Genomic DNA, 18842 nt, shown 5'->3' with positions numbered 1-18842 from the left:
TTCAAGGAGGCTGATGAAGTTCAGGGTTTCTCTCTCAAGTGAGACAGCACATGGCGAACACAGTCAGGGCTTCTTTCTCAGCTGGAAGGGCACATGGCGAACACGGCATCATCTGCTAGCTTTCTCTCCTGGCTTCCTGTTTCGTGAAGCTCCCCAGGAGGCGTTTTCCTTCTTCATCTCCAAAGGTCACTGGCTGGTGGACTCTCTGCTTCATGGTGCTGCAGCATTCTCTGCTCTCTCTGAATCTCTCATTCTCCAAAATGTTTCCTCTTTTATAGGACTTCAGAAACTAATCAAGACCCACTCAAATGGGTGGAGACATGTCATCCCTAATCCAGTTTAACAACCATTCTTAACTAAATCACATCAACTAGGGAGATGATCTCATTACAGTTTCAAACATACAGTATTGAATAGAGATTATTCTACCTTTATGAAATGGGATTTATATTAAAACATGGCTTTCTTAGGGGGCATATATCCTTTCAAACCAGCACAGGTACATAACAGCTTCAAACCAGCACAGTACTATTTTGATTCCATTCTTTTTTCCTGTTCTATATGTTTACTTGTTTTGTTGTTAGTAGTTACCTTTAGGATAACAAATGATATCTTTTAGTCATAACAATCTAGCTTAAATAATACCAATTTACAGGCAGGCCTGGGTGGCTCAGCAGGCAAGAATGCTTGCTGGCGATGCCAGAGAACCTGGGTTCAATTCCTGGTACCTGCCCATGTTAAAAAAAAAAAATACCAACTTACTTTCCATAGGATGCAGATCCTCTAATCTTATACATCTCTGTCCTTCCCCTTTTATATTGTTATTGTCATAGATCATTAAATTGTATAAAAATCTTATATATCTATGCCCATTAACATAGGTTTATCATTATTGTTTATGTATTTTCATTTTAAATGATATAAGAAAAAGAGAGAAATTAAAAACAAAGCAAAAAGTAAAATAAAACTGTTTTATATATATACTTATGAAGTTACCTCTACTAATACTCTTTATTTTTTGTTATGACATCAAGTTACTATCTACTGTCCTTTCATTTTAGCCTAAAGAACTTCCTTTAGCATTTCATATAGAACGGATTACACTGGTAATGATTTTCTTCAGCATTTGTTTACCTGTAAATGTCTTAATTTCTCCTCCATTCTTGAAGGAAAGTTTTGCCAGAAATAGAATTTGTGGTTGATAGTTATTTTCTATCAGAATTTCTTTAAAAATATTTTTATGGAGAAATATTCACACACATACATTCCATGCATGGTGTAAAATCAAAGGCTCACAATATTATCACATGTTTGTGTGTTCACCACCATGATCATTTTTAAGAACATTTGCATCACTCCAGAAAAAGAGATAAAAATAAAAAGAAAAAAACTCATACATACCATAAACCTCACCCCTCCTTCTCATTGACCACTAGTATTTCCATTTACCCAATTTATTTTACCCTTTGTCTCCCTCTAGTATTTATTTTTTATCCATATCTTTTCACTCATCTGTCCATACTCTGGATAAAAGGAGCATCAGACACAAGGTTTTTCACGATCGCATGGTCACACTGTGAAAGTTATATCTTCATACAATTGTCTTGTATGAAGAATCAAGGCTACTGGGACACAGCTCAACAGCTTCATGTCCTTCCCTTCAACCTCTCCAAAACACCATAAACCAAAAAGGGATATCTATACAATGCAGAAGAAAAGACTCCAAGATAACCTCTCGACCTTGCTTTAATTCTGCAGCCACTGAAACTTTATTTTGTCTCATTTCTCTCTTCCCCCTTTGGGTCAGAAAGTTTTCTCAATCCCTTGATGCTGGGTCCCAGCTCATTCCGGGATTTCTGTCCTACATTCTCAGATCTCTTTACAGTGTTTGTTCTCTAAAATATTGCACTCCAAGAAGTTGGATTTGACTGATGCTTTTCCAATCCAGGTACTTCTGTCATCTTTCTTGCACCAACTTATTATCTTTGCCCCTCTCTGGTAATTCTACTCTGTTCAGTCTCAGGACAGTTTCCTCCCAGGTGGACCTTCTTCTGGATAGGAATAGTTGATTAATAATTCTGATGTCTTCCTGTCCCTAAGCCCTCTGTTCTTTTGTTTCTAAAGGCGTACCATTAGGTACTTTTTTTCTGGCCATACTTTCTGCAACACTTGCATGCTATTTGGAATTTGCGACTTTACTCTCTCCTTAACTATAAATATGTAGTTTATAGATATCTAAAACATTTGTTTATGCCAATGTTCAAAGTGGCATTATTCAGAGTTACTGAAAGATAGAAGCAACCCAAGTGTCCATCAACTGATAAATGGATAAATAAATTGTGGTATATATACACACAGTGGAATATTATCAGCTGTATAAAGGGATGGAGTTCTGATATATGCAACAACATGGATGAACCTTGAAGACTTCATGTTGAGTGAGACAAGACAGACAAAAGGACAAATATTATATAATCTCACTGATATGAAAGAATTAGAAAAAGCAAACCCATAGAGTCAGAATCTGGAATATGGATTATCAGGGAATGAGAAAGAGGTAGGGAGTAGGGAGTTAGGACTTAAAAGGTGCAGAGTTTTATTAGTGATGAGGGAAATATTTTGGTAATGGATGCTGGTAACAGTAGCCCAATATTGTGACTATAATTAATAGCACTGAATTATATAGTTAAATGTGGCTAAAAGGGGAAATTTTAAGTTATATGTATGTTACTAAAATTAAAAAACAATCTATTTGACTACAGAACAGAAACAGTGAATACTAACTTAAACCATGGACATATTATACAATTACATACATAGCATAGTTATAAAAATGTGCTTTCATCAATTGTAACAAATGTATCAGACCAACGCAAGGTTTAATAATCAGGTGGTATATGGGGACTCTGTATTTTATGCATATTTGTATGTTCTACAAATCCACGGCTTCATAATTAAAAGACTTATTTTACATTAACATATATGGTATTTGGGAAGAGAAGTAGCAAGATGAAGAACTAAGCTCCTGTCATATTCTTTAGAAGATAGAACTCCCTATATTTGAATGTTTAATCAATGAATCATGTCACTCTTACAATAAAATAACGAAAGGAGAAAAAAGAAATTGTTTTGTTTCTTAAAATTTTCTTTTGAAAGAAATTAGACATGGTTATAACTGGTGCCGAGCCGAATCTTTAAAAGAGCAACTGTATCATAAACTGGCAGAAACATAAATTTGTTGTTGGATTGACCTTAATACAGATTGTTTCCAATACAACCTCTATTGCCAAGTGGCGGTGTTTGCCAAATCACTCCCAGCTGTTCTAATCAGCTTACAGACAGTCCTAAATTGTTCTACATCAAAAATCCCCTTAATTTAAAGCCCACACATCCGTATTTCATAACATGTTCTCTCTTATTTTTTCTTTAGTGCATTGAAAAACAATTTTCCATTTCCCTAAAATACAACTGATAATATTTCTTTCTTAGTGAGAATTATGGTTTTCTAGAACACGATGGTATGATTTTGAGGCAAGAGCTTACAAATAAACATTTTTCCTGGCTGTAATGTTATGATTTCATTCAAAATGGATAAAACACATAAGCTGGGTTTTAAGTAACCTGTGTGGTTTTTCAGAGTGGAACGCAGTGATTAATCCTTGCCTCTTACTTGATGAACACTTTCAAAGATCAAAGGATAACTTGTTTGTCACTTAGAAAATATAATAGCTTAATTAGAGCCCAGGCAGTTCTGAACTGTTCAGAAGTTCCGAAAAGTTACCTTGTCAGACTTTGAACTAGAGAATAGTGACATGAAAATTTACCTTCTTAGATTCTCTACTGACAATGACAAAATACTCATTAGTAGATATCTCATGTGGAGGTGTTTTATCCAAAATATATTTACATGTTGGTGACTACATTTCTAAGAACTAAACTGTCTATATTTTCTTAAATAAAAATAGATAAATATTTGAAATTTAATTAGTTTTTTAATTATATATTCCTATAGTATCTTTTGTGCTCTTCTAGCACACTGCAGAGTTGTACTCATGTAATAGTTTAATATTCATCTTTCCAACTTATAAGTTCATAGAAAAGCCCATGTCTCTTTTTTCTAAAATTATTTCTACTTCCTAGAGCACTGTCCAGCACTTAGTATATATTTATTATCTATCAAATATTGGACTGACAAAAAGTATGTTGAAATCTTTTCAGCATCTGTGGGTGACATATATGATGGAAAGCTTAGACTTCAAAACTGTAAATAAGTATTCAGTGTTTGTGGGTCAAAGACTGCATTTTCAATAGCTTTTATATTAGGATTTCCAAGTAACTGCTAATAAGTGGTATTCATTAAGTTTGCCTTCTTCCATAGTACACTGCTCTCCATTATCTCTTTTTCTTCTAGCCCTTCACTAACATCTTTTTTTGTCTCTTCTACTAGAACTGCCAGCATCTTTAGGGTTAGGGCTTGGTATTCCCAGAATATCAGTAAGGGCTCAAGAAAATATCTCTAGATGGACTGACTGAATGAAAACTCTCCTCTAACAGCCTGCCATTAATATAAATGTCCTTATTGCATAGTATTTACATAGAAGGGAATTATCAAACAAAAGTTCCACTTTGCTTTAAATACTTTTCCCTAGTGGAGAGAGAAAAATTTATTAAAGCCTTAATATATTATAAAAATATTCTATATTTGGAAATAAGTAGCCAAAACAGCGTTCAAATAAGCATTCATTTAAACTCACCTTAAAAAAAGAAATACTCTTCTCTCTAAGCCTAAGTATACCTATTAGAAATGATTCTAATTTTGAGAATTAATGTTGGTGAATAATCTGGGTAATATATATTTTTGTTACAGCCTAATAAGATGAATGTTCTTATGAGGATTTTATCAGATTATAAAGAGATTTTAAAAGATTACTTCCAAAAAACCATTTTTAGTTATGGTAACTCATTGAAGTAAGTGCCTGCCGTTTCTCATTACATACTTGAAAAAAACTTGGCTGCTAGATTCTACAGTGTCTACTAATAAGATCTCATTATAGTATGAGGGTAAAGTAATTTGTATAAGGACCTCAGAATCAGAATTTACAAACTATGTTTTCCTTTTGCATCACTTGCAATCCTCACAATCACTCTATGAGTTATTTGGGATCTTCTTTATTTTTCAAATTAGGAAACTGAGTTAAGGGGCATTAGGCAATTACTTACGGCTTAGTAGTTTGTTACTCTACAGATTTTGCTGCCTGTTTAGGGGAGGGAGGTCTGATGTTGCTCTTAATATTTACATAGATGAGTCTTTCGCACATGAAAGCATATAAGTTAGTTAGGATGGTTCAGTTTCCTTCAGATACACATGTAAAAGCTAAGCACCTTTAAAGCAGTGTCTCTGTGCTCCCAAGATGACAGATAAAAATAAATTGACAGAGGGAACAGAGTCTTGCTCGAGTTGGTGATTAAATTCTCCAAGATGTTTGAAAATACCTTGTTCAACTTTTCTGCTTAGGAGGATGCGGTTTTTAGCCACTGCATTTTGACATTTTAGTGGTGTATATAATTATAGGTGAGAAAAGTAAACAATGCTTCTGTGAATGTTCATTAGAAAAATCTACTGTTTCATTCTTTTCTTCCATCAGAATATGTGTAAATATATCACATAAAATATTAAAGATAACTATACAAGTCATCATTTACTTTCCACCTATTTTTAAGATTTTAATCGAGTTCTTTCCCTTGTTTATTTATTTATTTTATTTTTATTTTTAAAATACTTTTATTGGTAAACCTTCACACACATACATTCCATACACGGTGTACAATCAGTGGCTCACAATGTCATCACATAGTTGTGTATTCATCACCATGATCATTCTTCAGAACATTTGCATCATTCCAGAAAATGAAAAAGAAAAAAAGGAAAAACTCATACATCCCACACTCCTACCCCTCCTTCTCATTGACCACTAGTATTTCATCTACCCAATTTATTTTGCCCCTTGTCCCCCTATTATTTATTTATTCTTTATCCATATTTCTTATTCATCTGTCCATACCCTGAATAAAAGGAGCAACAGACACAAGGTTTTCACAATCCCACAGTCACAATTGTAAAAGTTATATCTTTATACAACCATCTTTAAGAATTAAGCCCTTCCCTAGTTTATTGAGAACTTGCTGGGATATTCAGAAAGGAGCAATTTAATTTAAATATAAACTTCCAATAGGACTTTCCATAAAGATTTTGGATTTTACTTCGGTTACATGTGATCATTTTATCATGCAATATGCTTTCTTTTACCAAGTGAATGACTTGAGAAAAAGATTTGAAAGGTATGGTTCATCCAAGGTCACTTAAGAGCTTCAGAATGACCCTAGAGGGCACCTGTGGCATTTGGATTACCAAAAGAAATAAACTTGTCTAGGAAAATCTCAACTCGTTATCTAAATTTAAGACATTGGCAGGCAGTTGACGTTGATGGTCCCAGTAAAACGTGATGGCAAACATACGAAGAACTGATGTCCTTCTTTGTTTCTCTTCTTTCTCTATTGCCCAGACTTAAAGCAATATCGAGTAGGGTTAGAACTTTTTGATTGTGACATTTCCAATTTTATAAAAAACGAATAAAGAGCAGTATTCATTTCATGTGTCAGCACACTAACATATTCAATATTTAAATTTATGTTTCTAAGCTGTAATAGAAATGTTGGGCATTTTAGGATTTTAATTTCTTTCACTCTGCAGCTCTCTGGAATGATAAATTCAAAGTTGATGCAAAGAAATATTATTTAGCTTTGATATCCCTAATGTATTCTAGAATTTAGTATCAAATGCCATTTTGGATGGTCTTTGGAATAAAATAAATAGAATCAATTTTAATATTGAGGAATTGACTAAGATAAAGTTATGGAACTTTCTCCTACATAACTTCAAGATTTGTATTTACTATCCCACTGCCTATTAATGAATTCATTCATTCATTCATTTGAGAAGTATTGCAACACTGTTTACCAGGCCCTGTGCTAGGCTCTTGGGTTGTACAGATTAATAAAACAGATACAAATCCTGGCCATCAATGCACAATGGCAGACAGTAAAATGATGCTAGAAGTGCATCCAACAGGCTAAAGCCATTGGAAATACATCATAGTAAGTCCTGATATCAGAGTATTTATTCGTTAAGCCACAAATACTTGGCAAAACTATTAAATGCGGAAAGGATATATGGAAAAAATCCTGTAGTTTGATCTTCATGATCATAATAATCATGGAGTCCTAAGTCGTAAAAACTCAGATGAGAGATGGATGAGAAGAACTCAGCGATACAGCCAAACAGCACCACAAATTAAATAATCCCTGCATGATGGACAGTAACAATGCAGGGTGGGGTTCTCTTGAGGAAGCAGATTTGTTGACCCACAACACATCAAGGCAGCTTGACCCAAAGGAGAGCCTCATGCTCCTCTGGGTCAAGCAAACTTTGCACTCTTCTGATATCTGTGTGGGGGACCCTCATCTATGGGATCTAAGCATTGCAGAAAAGGAGAGAACTTTTTCTTCCTTTTAACATTGCAGTTTGAGAAGACCTTTAGAAAAACATAAATACTTTCTTTGAATATAATACATGACCTCATAATAAATCATAATCCTTTCACTGAGTTTAGAAACACTTCTGTAGGTTTAAATTTGTTTCTTATAATATAAATATATTAATTGATATATTATTAAATGACACGTATTTATTTATATATTAACTATATACTGTTTTGCATTTAGAAATATGTAAAAGAGGATAAAAAGTTTTAGATGAGTTTTGAGAATATGTAGACAAATTTTTTAAAAATCTATTTTCCTCATTGATAGCTAAATGGAATTAATGGTTACTTAGAGGACTAACTGAATTGTTTAGACATATTGAGTCTAATATCTCAGATATAAGTCATTTCAACAAATACCTTCAAAATGCCAGCAATTCATCAAATTTAACTATTTTCATAAGAAGAAACTCTGTTCCCAATGCTTTTATCCCTGATCAGGAAAGGGAGGCAAACTATATTGTAAGCTCTTAAAACACACAAATTGATATTTTCCTTGAGAACAAGGAAGAAAAGTTTCATTGAAAGAAACACACCTTAGGTAAAGCTAGTTTTACTTTTATTCTTCATCTTAGAACTGCCTGGAGAGAAGCTTATTGTGTTGCCTTCTGGTTCTCTGTTCTGGGCACCTGAGCAGCACACAATGTATCACTTATGAGTAGAACAAAACACTCCTTCAGCAAACTTGGGAAGATGACAGCTGCAGACTCACAATCTCCATAGGCAGATATTTTGCTTGAGAAAGAACAGGAAATAGACTATTCATGTGCATTTCCACGTTTAACCTATTTAATTTGACTCAAGATTTCAAAACTTAAAGGCTTTCAAAACATATGCTTGTTTCGTGGTAATCTTAGATTTTTTTTATGAGATACTTGGTTCAGAAAATGTAGAAAATAAATTGTATTATGTGGGCTTTGCAGTAAAAATGATTATTTTTTATTTAGCTGAGGAGTAATATATGTTTTAAACACCTTAATTTTGGAATGATATCTTTTTTATTAAAAATTATAATATTGTCAATTATAAAATTAGTGGGCTTTTTTCTGAATAGAAAAACAAAATCAGAAAGGTTTTGTGCTGTTGATAGTGTAAAGGAATATTAAAGAAAATTTTCATTATCCTGCACAGACACAATTTCAATTCCGTATAATTCCCCAAATTAATCTTGTCACTGGGTATAGATTCTTTTCCCTTTCATGTGAATATATTTATTCTTTTAGGATGCTAAGGTTATATTCATATTCCCATTAAATTAAAGAAAGATATTCGTTTAGAAGGTCACTAAAATGTAGAAGCCCAAATTCTTGAGCAATTATGAAAAATATAACTGATTCTTTAATAGTTCAAGGATTTCTTAGCTGTTATATAGGGCACACCATCTGAGAAGAATTGAATACAGAATATTTAGCACCTAGGGAGTCGGCAGTGAGCACAGTTCTCTTTTACTCATAATATATGAGTAATCGCAAATTAAAACAATCAGATGTAATGATATCCATGCTACCCCATGCTCCATGTCACCATATGCTCCCTATGTATTTGCAGTATGGCTTCTTGTAGAGTCTCAGTTTGAATGCTGCTGGGGAAGGACAGAGAATCTGCATCAAAAAATTTTAGCCACTTATATTCATAGCCTGACAACAACTTGATAAAGTTAAGAACTGTTTATAATTAACACATCATATTTGTCAATAAATGATTTTATATGCTCAAAAATAATTTCTTTCCACAAATATCTACTGATGCCCTTTAAAATTTCTAGCACAGATCCAGTTACTGAGAAGAACTATAAATAAAACAAAAATGATATAAGTAGCTTGATACCAAATATTGTAGGATATTTATAATAATTATTTCAATTATTGAATGATTAAAATTAATTTTATCATGGGGTAACTATAAATTTATGTTTTTACAGATCTAATATTCGTTTAAGTTTATCTCACCTGCATCAGGTCAGAAAACTGGTCCAAATTTAAGAAAACAGTACATAAAATGTGTAATTCCTACATTGGTTTTGTTAATGATTATATGTATCATGAGTCTAATGAAAATGATTTTAAAGACCCCCAAGAAATATAACATATCTTGGCCTCTTTTAAAATACTCCTTTTTTTCTTTACGTTTCATAAGATTCTTGATAAATCAAAGTTAAAAATATTGAAGTAAATCAAACAGGCTTTTGAATTGAAAATTGAATTCTGAAGATGGTTGCTGATGCTTTTACTTATTTTTAAGACTAACTTTTGGTAACACCATGTGAACATTTTCCCCTCATATATTCTTCCCAAAATCTGCCTGCCTGTGGTCCTCTTTACCTTCCGTTTTCAAAACAGCCAACCTATCTGATTCTTTCCCAGAGTGATGGTTTCCACTTACTTATGAAGTTGAATGTAGACTTGAATCACGGATAATTTTTCAGAAGCATCAGATAAGTCTCTGTTCTGCCCCCTTCTTACGCTGTCTGTCTTAACTTTATGTTCCATAGTTATGGCACAGTGGGAACCACATATCTTTTTTTTTTCCCATAGTTATGGCACAGTGGGAACTACATATCTTTTTTCACTATTACTATTTAAAAACCATTGATTAGGGGTGCGAGGTAGTGCAGTGGTAGAATTCTCTCCTGACATGCGAGAGACCTGGGTTCTATTCCCGGCCCATGTACTTCCCTACAAACAAACAAGCAAAACACGAACAAAAGTTCAACAAATGGTGCTGTAATAATGAGATACTCACATGGAAAAAGAATGAAATGTGACCCCACCATACAGCATTCATAAACAGCAGCCACAAACATTGATCAACATTGAGAAATGTCTGTCTTTAGTAATGCTTCCTTTTCTCCTCACAATCTTTTTACTTGCTCTCTTTACCACTCCTGAAGCTATTATAAAAGTAGTTCACACTGTATGATGAGATATAAATAATCCTGATAAGAGTAATAGTATATATCCATATCTTCAAGATTTGGATCATTCAAAATGTCTCTATAAACTTTTTAAAAATTTATTTATTTTTTATTTATGATACATAACCACATACAAACACAAACATTCTTATCATATGATCATTCTGTTCTTGTTATATAATCAATAACTCACACTATCATCACATACTTGTATATTCATCATCATGATATTTCTTAGAACATCTGCATCAATTTAGAAAAAGCAATAAAAAGAAAACAGAAAAAAATGCATACACACCATACCCTTTACCCCTCCCCTTCACCAAGGGGAATGGCAGTGAGTTTGCTTTCTGTATCCACCAAGAGAGAGAGGCCAGCTTTCTCCAGCCAACACAATAAGCAAACTTACCACCTTCCCCCTGTCTACATGGGACATGACTCCCAGGGGTGTGGACCTTCCTGGCAACGTGGGACAGAAATCCTAGAATGAGCTGGGACTCAGCATCAAGGGATTGAGAAAACCTTCTCGACCAAAAGGGTGAAGAGTGAAATAAGACAAAGTGTCAATGGCTGAGAGATTCCAAACAGAGTGGAGAGGTTGTCCTGGAGGTTATTCTTACGCATTAAGTAGATATCACCTCATTATCCAAGAGGAAATGGAGAGGCTGGAGGGAACTGCCTGAAAATGTAGAGCTGTGTTCCAGTAGCCATGTTTTTTGATGATGGCTGTATAATGATATAGCTTTCACAATGTGACTGTGTGATTGTGAAAACCTTGTGTCTGATGCTCCTTTTGTTTACCTTATCTACAGACAAGTAGAACATGTGAAATAAAAATAAATAATAGGGGAAAAATGTTAAAATAAATTTAGTTTCAAATGCTAGTGATCAGTGAAAGGGAGGGGTAAGGGGTATGGTATGTACAATTTTTTTTTCTGTTTTTGTTTTATTTCTTTTTCTGAATTGATGCAAATGTTCCAAGAAATGATCATGATGATGAATATACAACTATGTGATGATATTGTGAATTACTAATTATATATGTAGAATGGAATGATCAAAATAGGAATGTTTGCATTTATTTGATTTTTTTTCTGTATTTAAAAAAATAAAAAAAAAGAGAGAGAAAGGCCACATATGAGCAACAGAAGAGGTTCTCTTGGGGTTTACTCTTAGGCTTAATTTTAAGTAGGCTTAGCCTGTCCTTTGTGGAATTAAGTTTCATGTTAACAAACTCCAAGATTGGAGACTTGGCCTATTGCTTTGGCTGTCCCCACTGCCTGTGAGAATATCAAGAATTCTCTACTTGGGGAAATTGAATTTTCTCCCTTTCTCACCATTCCCCCAAGGGGACTTTGCAAATACTTCCCTAGTCACTGTTCAAATCGTTCTGGGATTTATCTGGGCACACCTACAAAATCTCATGCTCTACGCAAGGTTCCAAGTACTGTGGTGTTCGATTAAGCTGCCCACAGAAGTTATATTAGGAAATGCACTAGTCAAAACATAAATTTTGTACCAAATAAACATCCTTTGCTTGTCTCACACATACGTTAAAGGTTTAAAATATTAACTACCACCTATTTTCAACACCCTGCATTATTGACATTCCTTTGTTCTTCTTCATGCAGAAACATTTTTGAATTTGCACACGGTGGTTCAGGGGCAGAGTTCCTGCCTGCCATGCCAGAGACCCAGGTTTCATTTCTATAAACTTTTCCTGAAATAGTCCTCAAAAGAAATTCCTGATCATTAGACAAAGTACTTTAGTTTTTGCTTCCCAGAGGCACATTTGTTTTTCAGGGAAAACACTTTTTATAAATTGGATTGTCTGTTGTAAACAATGGAAAATATTAGTGGTAGGGTCTGTTGAAAAAATATAATAAGCTATGAGAAAATTAGGAAAACAGAAAATGTAAAAGAACTCATTCTCAACTTAGAGTTAATTTAGAATGAATGCTTTATTCGGGGATGAGTATCACAATTCTGTGGGAAACTCCTAATAAGTTGTACTCTTAAAATAATGAGTATTTTGCCTTAAAAATCTGATGATATTTGAATTTCAACTTTAACTAAAATAATGATATACTTTTTTTTTTGTTTTACATTTATTTCTTAAACCATGGCCTCATGGCGAAGCCCTCTGGGGAGGGGATATCCTCATGGAACGCGCAATGGAGGACATCATGGAGACTGGTGGTCATGCTGGGGAGATTGGGGCAGCTCTGGGGCCAGTGGATGCAACAGAGGCTGGGACAGAAACAGTTTGGCTCCTCTATGAGAAAGCAGCCAAGCCCCCACAGACAGGCGGGGAGGAGGGAATCTAGGATGTCTCTGTTCTAGTTTGCTAGCTGCCAGAATGCAACACACCAGAGAGGGATTGGCTTTTAATAAAGGGGATTTATTTCATTAGTTACTCAGAGAAATGGCAGCTAACTTTCATCTAAGGTTCTTTCTTACGTGGGAAGGCACAGGACGATCTCTGTTGGCCTTCTCTCCAGGCCTCTGAGTTCCAACAACTTTCCCCGGGGTGATTCTTTTCTGCATCTCCAAAGGCCTGGCTGAGCTGTGAATGCTGAGATGAGGTATGCTGAGCTGCTTGGGCTGTGCTACGTCGGGCTCTCTCATTTAAGCACCAGCCAGTTAAGTCAAACGTCATTCATTGCAGCAGGCACGCCTCCTAGCCAACTGCAGATGTAACCGGTGACAGATGAGGTTCACGTACCATTGGCTCATGTCCACAGGAACAGAACTAGGTGCCTCCACCTGGCCAAGTTGACAGATAACTCTAACTACCACAGCCTCATACCACGTGTTCATAAAACAATGTGTCATAAGACCCTGGAAAGAAACACAGACACAATATTAAAGGAATTTAGAGAAGAGAACTGAATAAACTTTGGTTATAGAATGTACTTTAGTCAACTAATAGAAACTGAAGAATAGGGTTTCTTAGAGGATGTTTCCCAAACCACCTGAGTTGATATTACATGGGTTCCTGTTAAAAATGCCCCACCTCTAACCTATTCATCCATAATCTCCAAGCCTCTGTCCTGGAATTTTAGAGCACAAGGAGAAGGGCCTTAAAGTCTATTCTGATTCTGCAAGGAGGGAAAGTGAGAACGAGAGAAATTAAATAACTATGAGATGGATTTCCCCATCATCATATTCTCCTGACTGTTGTGATTTGGCCCACTCAACGACTTGTTGACTATAATTGATGCTTTGCAATTGTGGCAACCCAAAGGTTGGGCCCCTTCCTTAGGGGAAGAAAAAAAACAAAAAACAAAACCAGAACTTTAAGCACGTACCAGCTTGCCTGTCCAAAGCACGGGACAGAAGGAAAACCACCTCCCCAGATGGGGAAAGAATGGTAAAGCTACTCAGATAGATCTTCTGAAACTTGCTTGGATGATTCTATATCCTGCATGCTTTAGGAAACCTTAAAATGCTGCTATAAAAAAATAGTTAGGACTTCCGGAGAAGATGGCGGCTTAGTAAGACGCGTGGATCTTAGTTCCTCCTCCAGAACAGCTACTAGGGAAGTAGAAACGATACAGAACAGCTCCCAGAGACACGACAGAGATCAAAAAGACAGCGTACCCCATCCTGGAATGGCTGACTGGCTGAGAGAACCCGCTCCGATGAGATCGCCGAGGGGTGCGGGCTTCCCGGGGCGGGGTGGCAAGTGGCCGGAGTCCTTCCCTTCCTCCTTCCCGGGCCAGCTGGCAGAATTGGGCAGGTGGTCCTCTCAAGCCATGGCGGCTGGCGCCCCCACCACGCGCAGCCCCCTGGACCAACTGAGAGAACTGGATTGGAAATCCCCAGGCCGCGGAGAACGGTTACTGGGGGGGTCCCTTCCAAACACGTGACTCCCCAGTCCGGCTGGGAACGGGGCACTCTCCCGGGCCACGGCGGCTGGCGCCCTCCTGCCACGCTTGGCGCCCCGGGCCGACTAGGAAATTTGGATGGGCGCTCTCCCGGTCTGCGGCGGCCGGCGACCCTCCCCGCTTTTGGGCCCCCAGGCCGGCTGGCACTCTTCTAAGCCGCTTCGGCTGGTGAACCTCCCCCACAGCAAGAGTTTTCCAAAGTTAAAGGACCCACAGCACCTTTTACTGGTGGGACCCGCAGACAAACGTGTGTCACGAGTGCCACCTACTGGGCAGGATAAGAAAAACAGAACTCAGAGATTTCACAGAAAAATCTTTCAACCTGTTGGGTCCAACACCCAGGGAAATCTGACTAAATGCCCAGACGCCAGCAGAAGATAATGGAGCATGTTCAGAAAATTGAAAATATGGCCCAGTCAAAGGAACAAGCCAATAGTTCAAATGAGATACAGGAACTGAGACAACTAATGCTGAATACACGAACAGAAATGGAAAACCTCTTCAAAAACGAAATCGATAAATTGAGGGAGGACATGAAGAAGACATGGGCTGAACAAAAAGAAGAAATAGAAAAACTGAAAAAACAAATCACAGAACTTATGGAAGTGAAGGATAAAGTAGAAAAGATGGAAAAAACAATGGATACCTACAATGATAGATTTAAAGAGACAGAAGATAGAATTAGTGATTTGGAGGATGGAACATATGAATTCCAAAAAGAAATAGAAACTATCGGGAAAAGAATGGAAAAATTTGAACAGGGTATCAGGGAACTCAAGGACAATATGAACCGCACAAATATACGTGTTGTGGGTGTCCCAGAAGGAGAAGAGAAGGGAAAAGGAGGAGAAAAACTAATGGAAGAAACTATCACTGAAAATTTCCCAATTTAGGTCTTATGAAAGACCTAAAATTACAGATCCAAGAAGTGCAGCACACCCCAAAGAGATTAGACCCAAATAGGTGTTCTCCAAGACACTTACTAGTTAGAATGTCAGAGGTCAAAGAGAAAGAGAGGATCTTGAAAGCAGCAAGAGAAAAACAATCCATCACATACAAGGGAAACCCAATAAAACTATGTGTAGATTTCTCAGCAGAAACCATGGAAGTTAGAAGACAGTGGGATGATATATTTAAATTACTAAAAGAGAAAAACTGCCAACCAAGACTCCTACATCCAGCAAAATTGTCCTTCAAAAATGAGGGAGAAATTAAAACATTCTCAGACAAAAAGTCACTGAGAGAATTTGTGACCAAGAGACCAGCTCTGCAAGATATACTAAAGGGAGCACTACAGTCAGATACGAAAAGACAGAAGAGAGAGGTATGGAGAAGAGTGTAGAAAGAAGGAAAGTCAGATATGATATATATAATACAAAAGGCAAAATGTTAGAGGAAAATATTATCCAAACAGTAATAACACTAAGAGTTAATGGACTGAATTCCCCAATCAAAAGACATAGACTGGCAGAATGGATTAGAAAAGAGGATCCTTCTATATGCTGTCTACAGGAAACACATCTTAGACCCAAAGATAAACATAGGTTGAAAGTGAAAGGTTGGGAAAAGATATTTCATGCAAATAACAACCAGAAAAGAGCAGGAGTGGCTATACTAATATCCAACAAGTTAGACTTCAAATGTAAAACAGTTAAAAGAGACAAAGAAGGACACTATATGCTAATAAAAGGAAAAATTAAACAAGAAGACATAACAATCATAAATATTTACGCACCGAACCAGAATGCTCCAAAACACGTGAGGAATACACTGCAAACACTGAAAAGGGAGATAGACACATATACCATAATAGTTGGAGACTTCAATTCTCCACTCTCATCAATGGACAGAACATCTAGACAGAGGATCAATAAAGAAATAGAGAATTTGAATATTACAATAAATGAGCTAGACTTAACAGACATTTATAGGACATTACATCCCACAACAGCAGGATACACCTTTTTCTCAAGTGCTCATGGATCATTCTCAAAGATAGACCATATGCTGGGTCACAAAGCAAGTCTTAACAAATTTAAAAAGATTGAAATCATACACAACACTTTCTTGGATCATAAAGGAATGAAGTTGGAAATCAATAATAGGCAGAGTGCCAGAAAATTCACAAATACGTGGAGGCTCAACAACACACTCTTAAATAACGAGTGGGTCAAAGAAGAAATTGCAAGAGAAATTAGTAAATACCTAGAGGCAAATGAAAATGAAAACACAACATATCAAAACTTATGGGACGCAGCAAAGGCAGTGCTAAGAGGGAAATTTATTGCCCTAAATGCCTATATCAGAAAAGAAGAAAAGACAAAAATGCAGGAATTAACTGTCCACTTGGAAAAACTGGAGAAAGAACAGCAAACTAATCCCAAAGCAAGCAAAAGGAAAGAAATAACAAAGATTAGAGCAGAAATAAATGAAATTGAAAACATGAAAACAATAGAGAAAATCAATAAGACCAGAAGTTGGTTCTATGAGAAAATCAATAAGATTGATGGGCCCTTAGCAAGATTGACAAAAAGAAGAAGAGAGAGGATGCAAATAAATAAGATCAGAAATGAAAGAGGAGACATAACTACTGACCTCACAGAAATAAAGGAGGTAATAACAGGATACTATGAACAACTTTACGCTAATAAATACAACAATTTAGATGAAATGGACGGGTTCTTGGAAAGACATGAACAACCAACTTTGACTCAAGAAGAAATAGATGACCTCAACAAACCAATCACAAGTAAAGAAATTGAATTAGTCATTCAAAAGCTTTCTAAAAACAAAAGTCCAGGACCAGACGGCTTCACATGTGAATTCTATCAAACATTCCAGAAAGAATTAGTACCAACTCTGCTACAACTCTTCAAAAAAATTGAAGTGGAGGGAAAGCTACCTAATTCATTCTATGAAGCCAACATCACCCTCATACCAAAACCAGGCAAAGATATTACAAAAAAAGAAAACTACAGACAAATCTCTCTAATGAATATAGACGCAAAAATCCTCAATAAAATTCTAGCAAATTGTATCCAACAACACATTAAAAGAATTATACATCATGACCAAGTAGGATTCATCCCAGGTATGCAAGGATGGTTCAACATAAGAAAATCAATTAATGTAATACACCATATCAACAAATCAAAGCAGAAAAATCACATGATCATCTCAATTGATGCAGAGAAGGCATTTGACAAGATTCAACATCCTTTCCTGTTGAAAACACTTCAAAAGATAGGAATACAAGGGAACTTCCTTAAAATGATAGAGGGAATATATGAAAAACCCACAGCTAATATCATCCTCAATGGGGAAAAATTGAAAACTTCCCCCCTAAGATCAGGAACAAGACAAGGATGTCCACTATCACCACTATTATTCAACATTGTGTTGGAGGTTCTAGCCAGAGCAATTAGACAAGAAAAAGAAATACAAGGCATCAAAATTGGAAAGGAAGAAGTAAAACTATCACTGTTTGCAGACGATATGATACTATATGTCGAAAACCCAGAAAAATCCACAACAAAACTGCTAGAGCTAATAAATGAGTACAGCAAAGTAGCAGGTTACAAGATCAACATTCAAAAATCTGTAGCATTTCTATACACTAGTAATGAACATGCTGAGGGGGAAATCAAGAAACGAATCCCATTTACAATTGTAACTAAAAGAATAAAATACCTAGGAATAAATTTAACTAAAGAGACAAAAAACCTATATAAAGAAAACTACAAAAAACTGTTAAAAGAAATCACAGAAGACCTAAATAGATGGAAGGGCATACCGTGTTCATGGATTGGAAGACTAAATATAGTTAAGATGTCAATCCTACCTAAATTGATTTACAGATTCAATGCAATACCAATCAAAATCCCCACAACTTATTTTTCAGAAGTAGAAAAACCAATAAGCAAATTTATCTGGAAGGGCATGGTGCCCCGAATTGCTAAAAACATCGTAGGAAAAAAAACGAAACTGGAGGTCTCGCGCTGCCTGACTTTAAAGCATATTATGAAGCCACAGTGGTCAAAACAGCATGGTATTGGCATAAAGATAGATATATCGACCAATGGAATCGAATAGAGTGCTCAGATATAGACCCTCTCATCTATGGACATTTGATCTTTGATAAGGCAGTCAAGCCAACTCACCTGGGACAGAACAGTCTCTTCAATAAGTGCCTAGAGAACTGGATATTCATATGCAAAAGAATGAAAGAAGACCCATATCTCACACCCTATACAAAAGTTAACTCAAAATGGATTGAAGATCTAAACATTAGGTCTAAGACCATAAAACAGTTAGAGGAAAATGCAGGGAGATATCTTATGAAACTTACAATTGGAGGCAGTTTTATGGACCTTAAACCTAAAGCAAGAGAACTGAAGAAGGAAATAAATAAATGGGAGCTCCTCAAAATTAAACACT

This window comes from Tamandua tetradactyla, chromosome 26 (assembly GCF_023851605.1).
Source record: "Tamandua tetradactyla isolate mTamTet1 chromosome 26, mTamTet1.pri, whole genome shotgun sequence".
Classification (NCBI taxonomy): Eukaryota; Metazoa; Chordata; class Mammalia; order Pilosa; family Myrmecophagidae; genus Tamandua; species Tamandua tetradactyla.
The sequence above is the reverse complement of the archived record's forward strand: the minus strand, read 5'-3'. Positions refer to the sequence as shown.